This window comes from Stegodyphus dumicola, chromosome 6, assembly GCF_044657685.1.
Source record: "Stegodyphus dumicola isolate Sdum_Otavi_A_Nest chromosome 6, ASM4465768v1".
In the NCBI taxonomy this organism is placed as follows: Eukaryota; Metazoa; Arthropoda; class Arachnida; order Araneae; family Eresidae; genus Stegodyphus; species Stegodyphus dumicola.
The window spans coordinates 59,487,777-59,505,762 of NC_140773.1; the positions used below are offsets into that span (position 1 = coordinate 59,487,777).

Here is a 17,986-nt window from a genome sequence, read left to right on the forward strand (position 1 = left end):
TCTTACAAATGAAACTGACTACAAATTGATAAAATATTCATAATGTTTTTTCAATTAAAAAAAACTAAAATTGTTGTATTTACTCAAAAGTAATATCCACTTTTTTGGTTATACTTTTGTTCTAAAATTTCGTAAAATATCTTTTATAAATAGATATTTTGGTAAATGAAATTGCATATAGAGAGCAGTAAGTTTAATTATCATACTATGTAGAATAAGTACATTCTTTAAAAAAATGCACTGCATACAGATGGTGCTTACACATTTTTAGAAAGATTTCGATAAATAATTTTTAAAAGAACAAATGTTTTGAAATAAATACATTTTGCAAGAGCTTATTATTTGAAATGAGAAATATTGGTCGCTACATTCAAATTTATTCTTCTTTCAGAATGTCACATATAAACAAACTGTGGCTTGAAAGATATTTTTTGCCTTTTTCGAAGAGAAATATTTTTTTCGTAATTCAAAAATGTTGTGAGATGCATGATGTTAAAACTTTTAAGTGCAAAATAAGCGACATTATTAATCAGAAAGGGAAAAGCCATCAATCATTTTATCTACATGGAAAAAAATTCCAAATGAATACCGAAAAAGTACATACTAATAATACAGTACACACATAATGCTTCTGAAGTTAAATAATTGGTAACAAGAGAATATCCGACGACGCAGAAATCAATTGCAAAGTCTTTAAATACATCTGTAGCAACAATAAATAAAATAATAAAGTAAGATTTACAACTTTAAAAAGTTAAAAAGCGTAATGTTGGCCAGCTTTTGCTGTGGCATGTGGCTCAAACACAGAACAATTTGTACGAAAATTATTTAGCATGAGATAAATGGAAATACATTGCGATCCTTGAAGAAGCATAGGTTTACCAAAATAACTGCAAAAAAAAAAAAAGTCTGTTTATTATTGAAAATAAAAAGAAAATAATGTACATATCTGGTTCCGTCAATGCAAAGACAGTTTCAATAAGGGGTTTATGATTGTCGCAGGATTCTCTTACAATGGCCCAATGTATGTGTACATAGCCCAATGTATGTGTACCTATATATCCATATATATGTATTTATTTATCTACCCCAGTATGTGTAATGTGTATCTAATAGATGACTATGCATATCCAAGTCAACTATTTATAATAATTATGTGTGTGTAACGTGTATGCATAGTCATCTATTAGTGTGTAATAACTTACTAACCTAGGCTGTATATAATACACTCAATGCGCAATGCATATTCATTGTGTATCGAACGTATGCGTATTATTCATGCAAATATATATCCCTGTATGTATATCTAATATAGGTGACATTATTTATCGAAGTCAAACCATTATTATAATCTTCATTATATGTTTCTAAGTATGCGTATTTGCTCAATCATGTTTATGAATTAATTTAATTACCCCAATTAGTGTAACGTCTGGATGTACTTTCTAATGCATAATGCGTCTCCAACGTGCATTTAATGTATGCATATTTATTTATCCCTGAATCAGTATTTCTTTACTTATCAATGCATGTATGATGTTAGTGTAATCCAAGTTATAGGTGATTTTATATATCCAAGACAAATCATTACGATCATAACATTTTGCGACGAGTACTGTATTTTCTACTACTATGTCCTAATATATCCTGAACCGCATAATGTTATGTATTTACCCTGTATTATATTAAGTAGCTACTGCATATATATGTAATGTATATAATCAGTGTTATATCATGCGTATCAGTGTTCATATTTCTGTGCATATTTTAATGCATATTTTAAACGTACTTCAAGATATATTTTAAGCAAGTCATATATTGTCAAAGTATTATTCAATGTAACAATATGTGTAACTATAATTTGTGCGGTTAATTATAACTGTTATCAAGGTTACCGTAAGAAATCTTGTAATATATATCTTGGACGACGTATAAGACACTGTATTTATATATATTATCAATGCATACTAAATTAGCGAGGCGCCAGTGTGCCGCCCTCTTGACATCTGGGGCTCTTCTATTAATGGTGGACGTGGTGCTATACTGATTAACCAGTATGGTAGAGGCGCAGTCCCCTGTCACTTGTACTTGTATTTCATCACAGTCAGAATATTAATAGAATTAATTTAATTAAAACATATGCGAAACTAAATTTCCCTTTTACCTTATTTTAAAAACAGTAATACCGTCTTTGCACAACAGTTAATGGTACTGTTATTTCAAGGAAACTCGGGAAGAAGGGAGCTCCACTAATGGTCAAATGGCCAAAAGGTTATGACCACCGAATACTGGGAGTTCGATAGCAAGCAAATGGGCTGGCTGCATGGTTGAGTTTTATGAAAACTAAATATTTTTATTTAGTTTTGTGCGAATACTCAGATGAGTTACTTAAGGAAATATGAGCAAATTGTTACTATTTCTCCACAATACATTACTACACTGAAAGAAAATAAATAAATGCATCTATGACTGAGTTTTAAATTTTATTAATATAGTGTGTACCATAAATAAAAGCCAGTTTCCTTTAGAACGTCCTCCATGAAGTCATCTCTTCCTTTAGATAAATGGTATTCACGTGCTTTGGCATATTCAAATAACCCTACATAATCTGAAGGAAGGGAGGAAAAATATTTCCTTTTTAAGAGTTACTGGAAGACAAAATAAACATTGGCCTAATTATTTTTTTTTCCTTAAAATTAATTTTAATATGTAAATAGGCTTATATTTGAGGGAATATTATTTTAGAGTAAATACGTTAAATATAATATTATAAGTAGGAAAAAAAGTGGTAGAATGCTGCAAGGTGAAGTTATTTTGTCTTCATTTAATAGGTAGTTGCAAAAATTACTCCCTGGAAACTTCCCAATACACTTTTAAATTTGCCTATAAACTTTGAAATCAATATGCATGAATATTTTTATTTAATAAAAATAAATAAATGCTCTTTGAGCTAATACTCGGATGAGTTCCTTAACGAAAATATGAGCAAATTGCTACGATTTCTCTACAATATATTAGTACACCCTAAGATAATAAATATATGAGTTTTAAATTTTATTAATATGTGGAAAAGAATTTCAAATTTTCATAACAAAACCAACGTAGTTTCCAAGTTCACAGAACAAACAGTTTAACTTTCAGGGTTATATTCAAACTGAAAACATCTGAACCATTTTTAGTTGGCCCCTTAGCCATATGGCCCTTTAGCCATATGTTCACCATCTCCACTGCCATTTTGCAATTTTAGTATTGGAAGCGATCTTTACAACAGCGATCATTATCCCATTCTTTTATCTCTTGCACGAAGAGGTGCAAACCCCATGTCGAGACTCCCTCGGTTTAAACCGGATAGGGTAGACTGGGAACTCTTCTCTTCCTTTGCAGAGCTTATCAGGTTCAATGTTTCTTCTAACCTTCTTCGGAAACATACAATGACCTGACTAGAACAGAGAGCTTACTAAAGCTATGTTCACTAATTGTAGTAAGTAGACAGGATACAGACGAAGGGTATACAAAACCCTTTATTTTTTTCTTTATATACAATGACTTCCGTACTTCGGAATACAATGACCCTCCACTCGGGGTCTAACTTAAAAGATATCAAAATAAAACTAAACTCTAATTTAACTTTAGAATAAGATTGGCCTTATAATAACAGAAAGCGTATGTAGCACAGAGACTGTGAACACTACAATACGTTTAATTTATCAAGAGGATTAAAACCTCTGGCCTGGAAGGCAAAGTAGCAACTGCGTAACTTCTAAGGTAAGCGGCCTGCTTCGAACTCACGGCTTCCTCTCTTTTGCTTGGCAAAAAGGCCACACTTAAATACTTGGCGTTCGCCAGACAACTTTGCATAAACTCCTTCACGCTTATAATTCTGGCCGGAAGTAGAAAATAAGAAGTGATAGTAAAGATTTAAAATAAAATAAACGTTAGTAAAACTTAAGATCCTTACATACTTCCCGCCAGAGTTAATTAGTTTGAAACTGAGGTCTAAAACGACCTTGTTGAAAACTTTTAGCTCTAGAAACTAACGCGAGGCCAACCTTTAACAATCATAACTTAGCTAGAAACTAGAAAATTTTAAAAGAAAGAAATTTGTTACAATAGCAGCTCCCGGAATATACAACAATCTTTTTTTCTTTTTCATCTGTACTGCATCAAAACAGGAGCTTTATTCAATTCTGGTTCCTTCCAGAGATCTGGAAGGAAAACTAGTTTAATGAAATGTTACAGAATGACATTGTAAATAACATATAGAATATACTTTTCTTAACATTCTTATTTCATTCATGACTATTTTAATTATCTCTCCCCGTGCTCTCTGACATGTGTTGTAAAAACACCAAACACGAATGTGTTTCTGTCTATGTGTTCAACACTTCCTCCTACAATCAAAACACTAACGTGTTAAAATTCAACATACGAGACCTCTTAACACACCCTAATTTCAACTCTAGACCCTGAGGTACTATTCTGAAAGTGGCTAACTCTAAAGTGTAGCGTCAGAGAGCCTAACTACATCATTCAACCTTTAACACATATTCACCATGATTTAATCTTTACAGTCACACGAATAACAAATTTTTTTAACATTACTTTCACTTTTACCATACCACGGTATTTCTAAACATTCAAAATAACAGTTCACATGTATACAAGAACATATCAAGATGCCGTTAATTTTACACATTTGAAAACATACATTAGTAGTACATTGTTAACTTCTATTCTTTTCAAAGCAAGTGCCAATTCTTTCTACATTGAAATAATACTACATTTCAAAAAGTCTTTCAGACTAAAACGTCTTTCTTGTTAGAATGTTTTAAATAAAATTTATACAATAACTTTTTACAATATTTAAGTCTTTATACAACGCTATTATACATCAACTTTAGTTTTACGCGCGAGTAATTGAAAAACATAATAAGAAAATCGGTCACAACTCATTTCTCGCCCTTTTGGCGATAAAGGTAGACCTCGCATGAGGTAAAACTTCTTGAAATCTGCCACTTGCAGTAAGAATGAAAGATTAACTTAAGTTTGTAAAGTAACATAAAATTTTACTTATCTTTGTAATATTCAGACATCCTTTTCTGGGCCCAGTCTTTAAAGGTGCTGCAGACCGTAGCTTGGTTGATCCTCCTTCTTGTACGGGCTCGCCCTTCAGTGCTTTCCTCTGGAAGCTTCCGTTTTTTCACCACTACGGCCACCCTTGAACATCTTCCTTCTGTACTCTGCTTGTGGTCTTGGCCGTTTGAAGGCAGCTGGTCTTGGTGGAACCGGGAAACTTCTGTCGTGATCCTGCTTGGACCTCGTTGTTGGCCGTTCAAATTTTTCTTGTACTTTTTCCTCCGCCGCTGATGGCCCTTCCGCAGTTCGGCGACTTTTGCTGCGGAGAGTTCTGTCGGATGAGTCAATCTTCCGTTTTAAAGCCGGGTTATAGTTGCCGTCCTTTCTCCCGGTCTTTTCCACATACGTCGTCCTTCTCCCTTCTTCATTCTGGGGGTGTTCGTGAACTCTGTTTTTTGGACGGTGGAACGGCTTCTTTTTCTTTGTACCTTCAATTTTTCCGCGGGGCAATTTTCTTTTCACTTGCTTCTGTCTCTCATTGGCTTGCCCTTGTACTTGTCGTTTTCCCACCTCTGGAACTTGTACCTGCGGTGTCTGCCGTACCGGATCCTGCAAAAGATCTGAAAAGATTTGCATTTTATTACGGTCATAGAATGGTTTTATCTGGTCAATGTTTGCGGAACAGGTTTCACCATTTCTTGCCTTTAACACTACAACAGCGTGAGTTATTTTTTCTATAACATATGGTCTTTCAAAGCGTGGAAAAAATTTGGCAGTTTTATCTTCTGGTGCTGAAGAAAGTGAATGCTTAATTTTTAGTACTTCATCCCCTACTTTATAAGTTACTCCCCGTCGTTTCAAGTCATAATACAATTTTTGTTTTCTTTGTGCTACTTCCGTATTCTTTTTTGCTTCTTTTATTAGTTTTTCTATATCACCCATTTTAAATTCTGGGGCTCTTTGTTGCACATAAAATAGTTTATCTAACGGTGTTATAACCTTTCTGCCTAGAAATAACTCAGCAGGAGTTTTGCCCGTTGTATCATGTTTTGCGGTCCTAAGGGCGAAAGCAAATTCATTGACATAGTTATCCCAGCTTTTATGAAAATTTTTAACATAACTACGGATAATTTTCACTATATTTCTGTTGACCCGTTCCGCTATATTTGATTGCGGCCGATACGGGACCATTTTTAAATGACGTATGCCCAGTTTTTGGCACATGTCTTCAAATATATTACTTACAAATTGAGGACCATTATCCGATATAACTTTTAGGGGCGCCCCGTATTTTAAAATATATTTATTTAAAATAGAATCGGTAACTAATTTCGCGGAGGCTCGTTTTAAGGGAACAATTTCGGTCCATTTACTAAAATGATCAACTATAACAAGGAGATAGCGACTTTTGTTTAACTGACTTTTTGGGAAAGGGCCCAATAAATCGATGCCGATTATTTCATTTGGAAATTCGGATTTAATACTATTTAGAAACCCGGTCGGGCGGAAATTAATATTATTAACGGCTTGACATGTTGGGCAGGACTGGACATACGCCCTTGTTAACTTTTGCAGTTCAGGAAAGTAGACTACCTCGCGTACGCGTTGAGTAGTTTTTCGAATACCAGCATGAGAAGCTAAAGGGCTGTTATGGAGCTCTTGCAGGATATTTAATCTAAGACTAGCTGGGATAACAGGTCGAAATTCGTTGTTGGAATTCGTAGTTTTTGTATAAAATAATAGACCATCTATTAGTTCGTAATGGGCCGCCCTATTTCTTATCGCCACAATATCTTGGTGGCTAAAATTTTCAGGATCCTTCAAATACTCATAAATACTTCCAAACTCAGGATCCTTACCCAGTTCGGTTATTACAGTTTCTCGGGAATTTATTGTACACGCTGTCAGCATTGCAACTTTTACGGTATTACCCTGTTCGTCTAATTTAATTCGTGACAGGGCATCTGCTACGATATTTTCCTTTCCGGGGGTATGCTTGATTACCAGATTATATTCTTGCAGCTTGAGTGCCCATCTTATTAACCTTGGGGATAAATTTTTTCCAGAGTACAATCTAGTTACCGCCGCATGATCAGAATATACTGTTATCGGCGCCTTTCCAAAATAGACTCGGAACTTTTGCACTGCTAACAGAACTGCAAGTGCCTCTCTCTCGGTCGCGGAATAGTTTCTTTGTGTTTGATTTAAAGTTCGGCTAAAAAATGCTACTGGCTGCTGATTTTGCGAAAGTACCGCTCCTACCGCATAATCCGAAGCATCCGCTGAAATTTCTAAATTTTCATCCTTTTCAGGAAATTTCAACACAGGGGCTTGCGTTAATGCTTGTTTTAATTTTTCGAAAGCACTATTGGCTTCGGCCGTCCACGAGAATCTTCCCTTTTTCCTTTTTAATTTTAACAACGGCTCAGCGATAGCCGCAAAATCTTTTATAAAGGACCTATAATATGAACAAAGTCCTAGAAAAGAAGAGAGCTTCTTTGCCGTGTTTGGAGTCGGATACTTTTGTACAGCGATTATTTTTGATTCATCTGTCTCGATCCCTTTTTGCGATATTTTGTAACCTAAATATTTTAATTCAGGGGCTGCAAATTTGCATTTTTCGACATTAACTTTTAGACCGGCCTCATTTAATAAAGAAAACACCTGTCTTAAATCCTGTACATGTTGGTCTAGATTATCACTAGTAATAATGATATCGTCTAAATAGATAAATGTGGACTTTCCGAGAACAGGTCTTAACACAATGTCCATGCATCGCTGAAATGTTGCTGGGGCGCCTGAAAGGCCAAACGGCATTCGCAAAAATGCATAAGTGCCAGACTTGGTTATAAAAGCAGTCTTAGGCACGTCCTCAGGCCTGATCCCTATTTGAAAATAACCATTCGTTAAGTCTAAAGTTGTCATAAATTTGGTTGATTTTATGTTCCTTAAAATTTCTTCTATAATCGGTAACGGATATACCGGATATTTCGTTATGGAATTTAATTTACGGTAATCAATAGCGAATCTCCACCTTTTTGGATGCTCCAAAGGATAATCATTATTTTTCTTACATAAAACCACCGGACTAGCATAACTACTTGAGATAGGCGTTACGATCTTTTTACGTAGCATATCGGTAATATGCCATTCTATAATTTTTTCCTTATTCTTATCATACCGGTATGGTTTTTGACGAACCGGCAATGCATCTCCGGTGTCAATACTATGGTTAGTAACCTGGGTAAATCCTGGAATATCACTAAATAAGGAAGCAAATTCACTTACCACTTGTCGGATTCTATCTTGCTCGTCATTAGGCAGGTGGTCGAGATTTAACCTTGGCGGTTCAACCTTTTCTACACGCACTGGTTTCATCGTCAGCTTAAGAGACGCTTCATTAAAATCCAGTGTAGCTTGTGCGTCTGAAAGAAAGTCTATTCCTAGTATTAAGTGTGCTTGCAAATTCTTTACTATAAAAAACATCACCTTTACTTGTTCGTCCTTGATACGGATGTACAAAGGTACTTTACCTACGCACTTACATTGTTCTCCTTGCGCCGCTAATACTGTTGTATTATCCGCATTATATATGCGGTATTTGCGAAAATACTTTCTAAAAAAGACTTCTGCCACACAGGAACACTGCGCGCCGGTATCCAGGAGTGCGGTGGCCGGGATATTATTTACCAAGACTTCAATCTTCGGAAGAGTTAAATTTTTCACCATTACTGTATTTAACTTGTAGGAAGAGGGGTTTTCGTGGCCTTCGGATTTCCGCACCCTCTCGTCAGCAGAAATCCGTTTTAGTTTAAATTATTTTTTCTTTCGGTGCTTTCCTTCTTTCTCCACTGGCCTTGAGACTTTTTTCCTGGGTTGCTATTGAACTGTCGACGTTCGCCGGCTGTTTTTGAATGCTCGGGTTTCCTTGCCCACTGATTCGCTTTTTCTCCGTAGCCATGTGCTTGAGTTTGCTGTAGTCTTGGCGTACCAAATTGGTTTCGCTGTTGATATTGGCGTCTTCTTTCGACGTCCGCCGTTCTTCTACTTTCAAACTGGATTGCTAGCTCAAATAATTTTTCCAGTGTAGTCGGATTTCTCAATTCAATAAAGTCTTGCACTTGGGGTAGTAACCTCGGCAAAATCACTTGAATTATTTCAGGATCCGGACGGTTTCCATACAAGAGCTTGAAAACGTGAATTTTTCTTAAAATAAAACTCGACATGTTTTCCATTCTTTGTTGATATATACTGAAAAGTTCTGTTTCTAATTTCGCACGATCCCTTACAACAGGGAAGGCTTTTAGTAGGGCAGTCTTGAAATTTTCGTAGGTATAGGTGGGACTTCCTGCTTGACCCAAGAGACTTCTGCCGATACATTTGAACCAGTTAAGCGCTTGGCCCCTCAAAGCGCTGGTAGCTAAGGTAACTTTTTGAAACTCGTGCACGGGGTAGAGCATGAAGTGGTCATCCAATTTTTCCAAAAAACTGGTTACCTGTGAGTTTCCATTAAACGTTGCTTCTGGTTTCATCGAAGCGCGCATGGTCTGGACAATATACCCTAATCCTTCCAGGGCGGCAGCTGGCATTTCTGGATTCTGAGCTGTTTCTGCAGGCAGCACAGGTTCTTCTTGAAACTCGGCCATGGTTATTCTTCGTCGGGCGCCACTATGAGGTTCAATGTTTCTTCTAACCTTCTTCGGAAACATACAATGACCTGACTAGAACAGAGAGCTTACTAAAGCTATGTTCACTAATTGTAGTAAGTAGACAGGATACAGACGAAGGGTATACAAAACCCTTTATTTTTTTCTTTATATACAATGACTTCCGTACTTCGGAATACAATGACCCTCCACTCGGGGTCTAACTTAAAAGATATCAAAATAAAACTAAACTCTAATTTAACTTTAGAATAAGATTGGCCTTATAATAACAGAAAGCGTATGTAGCACAGAGACTGTGAACACTACAATACGTTTAATTTATCAAGAGGATTAAAACCTCTGGCCTGGAAGGCAAAGTAGCAACTGCGTAACTTCTAAGGTAAGCGGCCTGCTTCGAACTCACGGCTTCCTCTCTTTTGCTTGGCAAAAAGGCCACACTTAAATACTTGGCGTTCGCCAGACAACTTTGCATAAACTCCTTCACGCTTATAATTCTGGCCGGAAGTAGAAAATAAGAAGTGATAGTAAAGATTTAAAATAAAATAAACGTTAGTAAAACTTAAGATCCTTACAAGCTCACAGAGAAAATGGATGCAGTGGAAGCAGTTACAACTTCAATTGCTCAGGCAGCTATGCTCTCCATTCCCAGAACATCAGGAAAATGCTAAAATATTTGAAACCATGGTGGAATCGTGACTGTCATAAAGCACTGAAGAAACAGAAAAAAGCATGGGGAATTTTTCATAGATATCCTACTCTGCAAAACCTCATAGCATTTAAAAGAGCCAAAGCAAATGCACAAAAAGAAAGAAGAATTTCAGAGCCAGAGGAATTCTTAGATTTCATATCTGTCATCAATAACACCTCTATGCCTAGTAAGCGGGATTGGGAAAGAGCAGACAGAATATATAAAGATCCACTCACTTTCGTTTTTGGAAAAAAATGCTGAATGATTAGTTCCATAGAAGAAATTGCGAATAATATTGGTAACACATTTACTGCCGTTTCTTCCAGCAGAAACTATTCACCTGCATTTCTCTCTATCAAGCCGCGCTCTGAAATAAATCCCACCACATTCAACTCTTCCAAATCTGAGCATTATAATAGAGAATTGACTATGCTTGAATTAAGGAGAGCTTTGTTGCAAGCACATAGGTCTTCTTCTAGTCTTGATGGCGTGAATTACGAAATGCTGAAGCATCTGTCCTATAAGTCACTGACTGCCCTTCTTACTCTTTACAATCGAGTGTGGAAGGAGCGTACAATTCCCAGTGCATGGAGGAGAGCTGTTGTAATTCTTATTGCTAAGCCAGGGAAATAGCCAAGGAATTCCTCTAACTGTCGGCCAATTGCCCTTACGAGTTGTGTATGCAAGCTGTTTGAAAAAATGGTAAACAGCCGCCTGGTCTACTTCTTGGGAAAAAATAATATTGTGTCGCCTTATCAAAGCGGTTTTCGAAAGGGAAGAACAACCGTAGATAACATGCTTCTTTTAGAGACATTCATTCGAAAAGCATTTATAAGAAGTCACTTTGTCTCAGTATTCTTTGACATTGAGAAAGCTTTTGATAAGGCATGGAGATACGGTATACTTCGGGATCTTCACGACAGTGGCTTGCGCGGCAACCTACCGATTTTGATTCAGAATTTCTTGAACCCTAGAATGTTTTAAGTAAGGATTGGCTATGTTTTGTCGGATGTTTTTGAACATGCAGAGGGTGTGCCTCAAGGCTGTGGGCTTAGTGTAACCTTGTTCAGCTTAAAAATAAACTCTGTATTAAAAGAACGTCCTTACACCATCTTCGGATCTCTATATGTTGATGATATACAGATTAGCTGTTGAGGAGCAGACATGAGATATATAGAAAGGCAATTGCAGATGGCTCTGAATAAGATCCAAGAATGGTCAGACAAACAGTGATTTACATTTTCGAAACAGAAATCTTTGTGCGTTCACTTTTGTACGAAGCAAGTTCTCCATCCTGAGCCTGAGATATATCTGAATGGCACAATTATTCCAGTTGCACCAGAAGTAAAATTTTTAGGAGTGACGTTCGACCGAAAATTGACTTTCCTTTCTCATGTTTTAAAGCTGAGATAAAAGTGTTTCAAAACACTAAATACTTTAAAAGTGTTGGCGAACGCCTCCTGGAGTGCAGAGCGTTGCTTTGTGCTTCGCATTTACAGAGCAACGCTCTGCATCCGTAAACAACTGAGCCATAGTCCAGTCTAGAGTCCGCTCTAGACTGAACTATGGCTCAGTTGTTTACGGATCCGCTCGGTCATCAGTATTGTTAAAACTAGATCCTGTTCACCATCAAGCTCTACTGATTTGTTCTGGAGCTTTCAAGACTTCACCTGTCCAGAGCCTATATGTTGACTCCAATGAACCATCACTTTATTTGAGGCGTGAGCAGTTGTCCCTTCTGCAGTATTTTAATATATTATCGTAACCTGAACATCCTAATAAGCTGTGCTTACTTGATGATGTGTGTAACGCTTTATTTGAAACACATCCATCCTGTGTGCCTACCTTTTCTTTAAGAGTTCGCTATGTCATCGAAGAACTCTCCTTCTCCGATACGTCCCCCCAATCATTGCAGAATACCTTGGGAAAATGCACGGATCTAGCTTTTTAATGTTTTCAACCATCACGTTAAGCAGAGCACTAACGACATCGTTTACAGATAACTCTTTGCTGAGTACAGGCATAAATATAGCAGTTATCTTCCAGTACAGGGCTGTCCAACTGGCGGCCCGAGGGACGTATACGGCCCGCCAAATTATTTTTACGGCTGGAGAGTACATTTTACTATGAATAAATTTATGTTACTAAATTATTATTATTAATATTAAAATTATTTTACTAGGTGACAATTTAAATCTAATTTGAATTTAAAGTAGGTACTATTTAGTTTGCGTAACATCACTTAACCTGGCTGAATACAGCAGCAATCCGTTTAACGTCTGATGATGCTTGGCTCAACGTTGGCACCACATATTATATTTGTGGTTGGTTGTTGTTTACCTATGGTTGGCACACGTGATGCGCACACTACCCTGCGCTATTTGGTTGATTCATGCAATTGTGCGAGTGTAGTCTTGTCTAGAATTTGTTGAAGGGTGACTGTGTTATAGTAATATTAACTTAATTTCATATTTATTTATTAATTAAAATAATTGTTGAAAATGAGTGCGACTAATAAAAGAAAAATAGACCTCGAAAATCGAGAATTTCAAGATCGCTGGGAGATAGATTATTCTGAACAAGAATGGTAAACCGCAGTGTTTGGAATGTTTACAAATCATAGCTGTGTGTAAAGAATATAACTTGAAAAAAATGAAAAAAAGTATCATTCGTACACGCGAGGCATGAAAATATCCCTAACGTAAAAAATGAAAAAGCAGCTGGATCATCAAACGATTTATTTTAATCAAGAACCAAAATTTCAAGAAGCATCTGTAGCTGCATTGTCTGAAGTTTGTTTAGAAATAGTAAAGGCAAAGAAGTCATTTTTGGATGGAGAATTCATTAAAAAAATGTGCCATAAAAATGGCTCAAGCATTTAATGACAACGAAATGGTAAGAAAATTTCAAACAGTATCACTTTCTCACCAGACTGTAAGCCGACGTGCAAACGAGATTAGCATGCATGTCACTAATAAATTAGAAAACCTAATCTATAGTTGCTGCTATTTTTGTTGCATTGGTTGCATTGGATGAAATCACAGACATTTCCGATAGAAGTCAAATGCTTATGTTTATAAGAACTGTAAATGAAAACTATAATTATTCAGAAGAACTTTTAAAATTACAATCATTACACGGAACAACAAAAAGTGAAGGTATTTACAAACAATTAAAATGTTCAGTAGAGCAGTACGGCGGATTTGACAAGTGCACTGCTATTGTAACTGACGATGCTAGAATTATGACGGGCAAAAATATTGGGCTCGCTGGGACTTTTGCAAAAAGAAGGAATAACATGACGTATGTTATTGAATACGTCAATAACATGACGTATTGTATTATCCATCAGGAGGCATTATGTGGTTTATCCCTACAACTAAAAGACGTAATGGATAAGGTTTGTAAAATTACTAATTTAATTCGCGGCGGAAATCATTCTCTTACACACCGAATATTTAAAACATTTTAGGATGAATTGGGAACTGAGTATGGAGATCTGCTTTTTTTACATAGTAACGTTCGTTGGTCAAGTGCTGGAATTCTTTACACTTCGAAAAGAAGTTCATCTTTTTCTCACAGAAATTGCCGTCGATGAAAATTTGACAGCAAATTTAGTTGATAAAAATTTAATACATTCACTTGCTTTCCAAACGGACATTACAAATTATTTAAATATTTTGAATAAATCCTTACAAGGACAAGATTAAAATGTGTGTTGTCTTTATAAATATGTTACTAGATTTAGAAACAAACTAAAATTGTTAAGATTTGGAGCAAAATAATTTATTTCATTTTGTATCTTGCAAAGAGATCTATGAAGAAATGAAGGAATGTAAATATAGAAGCGAATTTAAAAATATTTCTACCAAAATTGGATATGCTAATTACAGATTTCAATGAAAGATTTTCTCAATTTGATGATCTTAAACCGCCTATTGATTAATTTTATGATCCAGTTAATATTGATATCAACTCCGTTGATCTTAAATATCAAATAGAATTATGCGACCTGAAAGCTGACCCATTTTTTACATCTCGTGGAGTAACTGGATTAGAAATATTCAAATTTTTAGATAAAGAGAAATATCCAAAATTGAGAGATTTTGGACTTCCAATTGTAGCAATTTTCGGAAGTACATACATCTGCGAGCGTGCATACTCCGATATGAAATATATAAAGTCAAAATATCGAAACAGTTTGAAAGATTATACTCTTGAAGATATAATTAGACTTGCCACAACAAATATTGATGAGGACATAAAAGATATTGTAACTAAACAATGACGCCCACAATGTTCTCATTAATATATTACGAATATTTTAAAATTTTCTTTTTAGTATAAATAAAATATTTTTTAACTAACATAAACTTTTCATTTATCAACCTTCTTGGTCTCCGAAATGTTTGGTGAAGAAAACATGGCCCGAGGGCTATGAAAAGTTGGACAGCGCTGTTCCAGTATATACAGATGGATACAAGTCAAATGTTCATGTTAGAATGGCATTTGTAATTGAAGATCACATAGAGGGTAGACATTTGCACAATGCTTTCTCAGTCTTAACATCTGAATTAACTGCAATATATTATGGTCTTTTGTACATCTCAAATCTCTGCCACGAGAAGTTCATACTGTATACATACTCGTATAGTGCGCTGAAAGCGTTAGAAGCTTTTTCCGACACTCAGAATGCTGTAATAGTGGATGTTCTCAATATACATATAAATTTAACGAGTCGTGGATATGAAATCCTGTACTGCTGGGTTCCCGGACATGCGGGAATAAAAGGCAATGAGCTGGCAGATATCACAGCGAAATTTGCTGTTGAACCGTCCAGTAGTCTCATCCCTTTTAGAGTTATCTAAAACGGATACTTTCTTATCCCAAGTAGCACAGCAACGTCGTAACGACGTTGCAAACTCGTCGCGGATGTCGTTGCAAACTCGTCGCGGATGTCGTTGCAAAAACGTTGCACTATGTCGTCTTTAAGACGCCCAGATGTCCGCGAACATGACTATTTTACAACCGTTGCAAAGACGTCTTTACTACGTCATATTTAAGATTTCATCATTTTTACTTCCTTGTACGAAGTAAAAAGGAAGTATTGTAATCGCGAAAATCTTCAGGCAGCATATTTCAACAAAAATATCCACTTTGACCGCTTTCGAATGCAATTTAACGATGTTTCTGCGTGATATATGTACGTAAGGACAGAATAAAAGACTCTTTTCCTCCAAAAAAATTGTAAAACTGCTTTAAAATAAATTCTGAAGGGAATTTTTCGTGGCTTCTGTACGAACGTATGTACGTACGTGCGTACGAACGTACGTACGTACGTGCGTACATACGTATCTCGCATAACACAAAAACGAGTAGCCTCAGAACGTTGAAATTTTGTATATAGGACTGCTATATCATGTAGATGTGCACCTCGTATTTTGGTTGCAATCGGCCGCACCAAACGTATATAAATATATTTATATATATATCCACTCTGTTACCCGGCTCAGTGATCTCAGTATCTTTACTCTTATATGTTTGTAAATTGTACATTTTTTGCTTTAAAAATGATTGAATTATGTTGTTTTTATCTTCCGGTTAAGGGTTTTATGCCTTTAGTAAATCTGTATGCAATATTTTTAGAATTATCAACAATTTTAAAATTGTTTAAGTGCCGCTAAGCCTAATTTGATGGCGGCCATTGATCTTGTTTACATTTGAAAGAGTTGAGTAGCGGATTTGTTGCCAATCTAGAGAAACTTAGCTTCGCAACAACAAAGATAACGCCTTCATTTATTATTTAAATCATGCTTAATCCTTTCTGGAATTTTTTTTGAGGAAATAAGCGTTTAAGATTTACTTCGTAATTTTTAATACATATATTTTGAGTTTTTATGTATTTTTGCCTTCTCGCGAAGTGAAAACTGAATTAATTGAATGAGAAATACTCAATCGTCTGTGGAAAACTGTTTCTTTTTGGTTTTGTTTGCTTAATTTCTTTTATACATAGTTCTAGCTTTATTATAGTATTTGAATAGAACATGTTGCAATTCTTAAAATGGCAATAAATGTGGCAATAATTCTTTAAATGATATAAATTTTGTGCATTCTGAGTTATAATATGACATTCAGAGTGTCGTTATAGGCAGATGATATAAATTTTGTGCATTCGAAGTTATAAATAAACGACTGTTCTTGATTTTTGGTAAATATTATTTTTGCTTGTTCTTCTCGATAGGGCCAGTAATAGCGAACCACCAGATAGAGGCAAAATTCCTTGGCATGCTACTTTCAGCGATTATGATACGATAATGATTCTACATATTCGAATTATTCAAGAAAATCGAATACATCCAAAGAGATGCCTGTAATTGCTTCAGATGACCCGGCGCTTCAAAGTATAATTTCTACTAAGAAAAGTAAATCGCAGAGAAAAGAAAAGAAAACCGCAGGAAGTCCTAAGAAAATAGCCGTTAATACTAAGAAATTTAAACCTTCCCCTTCAAATTTTGAAGTAGTAGTTAACTAACACAGAAAAGTTTTTCCTAATTTAACAGAAGCTATCTCGCAAGAATATTTTAATACTCAGCTTCCGACTATCCTAAAAGATCTCTCACTCAAATTAGAAAACGAAATCGCCGATAAATTAAACTGTATTGAGTCTATGAAGACATTAACCTCCCCACCAGCGATAGAAATGCGTTCAAAGTTACAAGAAGAAATTCAACAAAATCAGTTCATTTTAGCAAGCATTCATAACACCCCGAAGTTCGCAAATTCTAAAACAGATGATAAAACAATAAATCAGAAAGATTGGCAAACTCCAAAGAAAACCGCGAAAAATTCCGAGTCTATCCCACCAGCAGCTATTCCACAAAATAACAGATTTGAAACTCTTAACGAAAATAATGAAGATATGGAAGTTACAGATGAAACGTAGATGACTACAACACGGAATAAAGCAGAAAATAGAACGAAAATTTCCCCATTAGTCATTCCAGAAAACGATGTTGATTGGCCTGAAATTGACAAAATGCTCAGAGAGATATGTAAAAACGAATTTGAAGTTACAATCAAAGCCAGACAGATTTTCCTTTACACTACCACCGAAGCCGATTATAAAGCTACAGTTGATAAATTCAAGAAAGCACAGATTAGTTTTCATACGTACCAAATTTCCTCAGCCTCTACCTCGTGTTTGGCCTCTACCTCGTGTTTCATCTACCTCGTGTTTGACGCTTTATAATCATTTTTGGTTATGCGCCAATAATCTTACTCTCACTCACTCACTCACTCATTTTTAGCTGGGATATTTAAATTCTTTTAGGTTGAATGTATTGAATGGTATTCCTAAATTTTATAAATGTGCGGCAGACCACACAGAGATAAGTAAATCGTGTGTGCGGTCCCTGCAATTCACTGATCCTAGCCTTTACGATGTGTCACACGACATGTTTTTGACATCGCAGAGACATAACTTCCTAAACAGTGTCAGGAGGTTTTAACGTTCCGCACCGTGTCTGTCGTTAAAGCCTCCCGATTTCAGGAGTGG

The 17,986-nt window shown here is 35.8% G+C and overlaps 1 protein-coding gene across 1 annotated transcript in view; it reads right to left on the bottom strand.

Annotated features, from left to right (window-relative positions):
- Window positions 1-17,986, bottom strand: part of LOC118182766 (receptor-type tyrosine-protein phosphatase T-like) — a 163,233-nt gene that overhangs the window by 76,790 nt on the left and 68,457 nt on the right. The gene's annotated exons all lie outside the window — the stretch shown is intronic.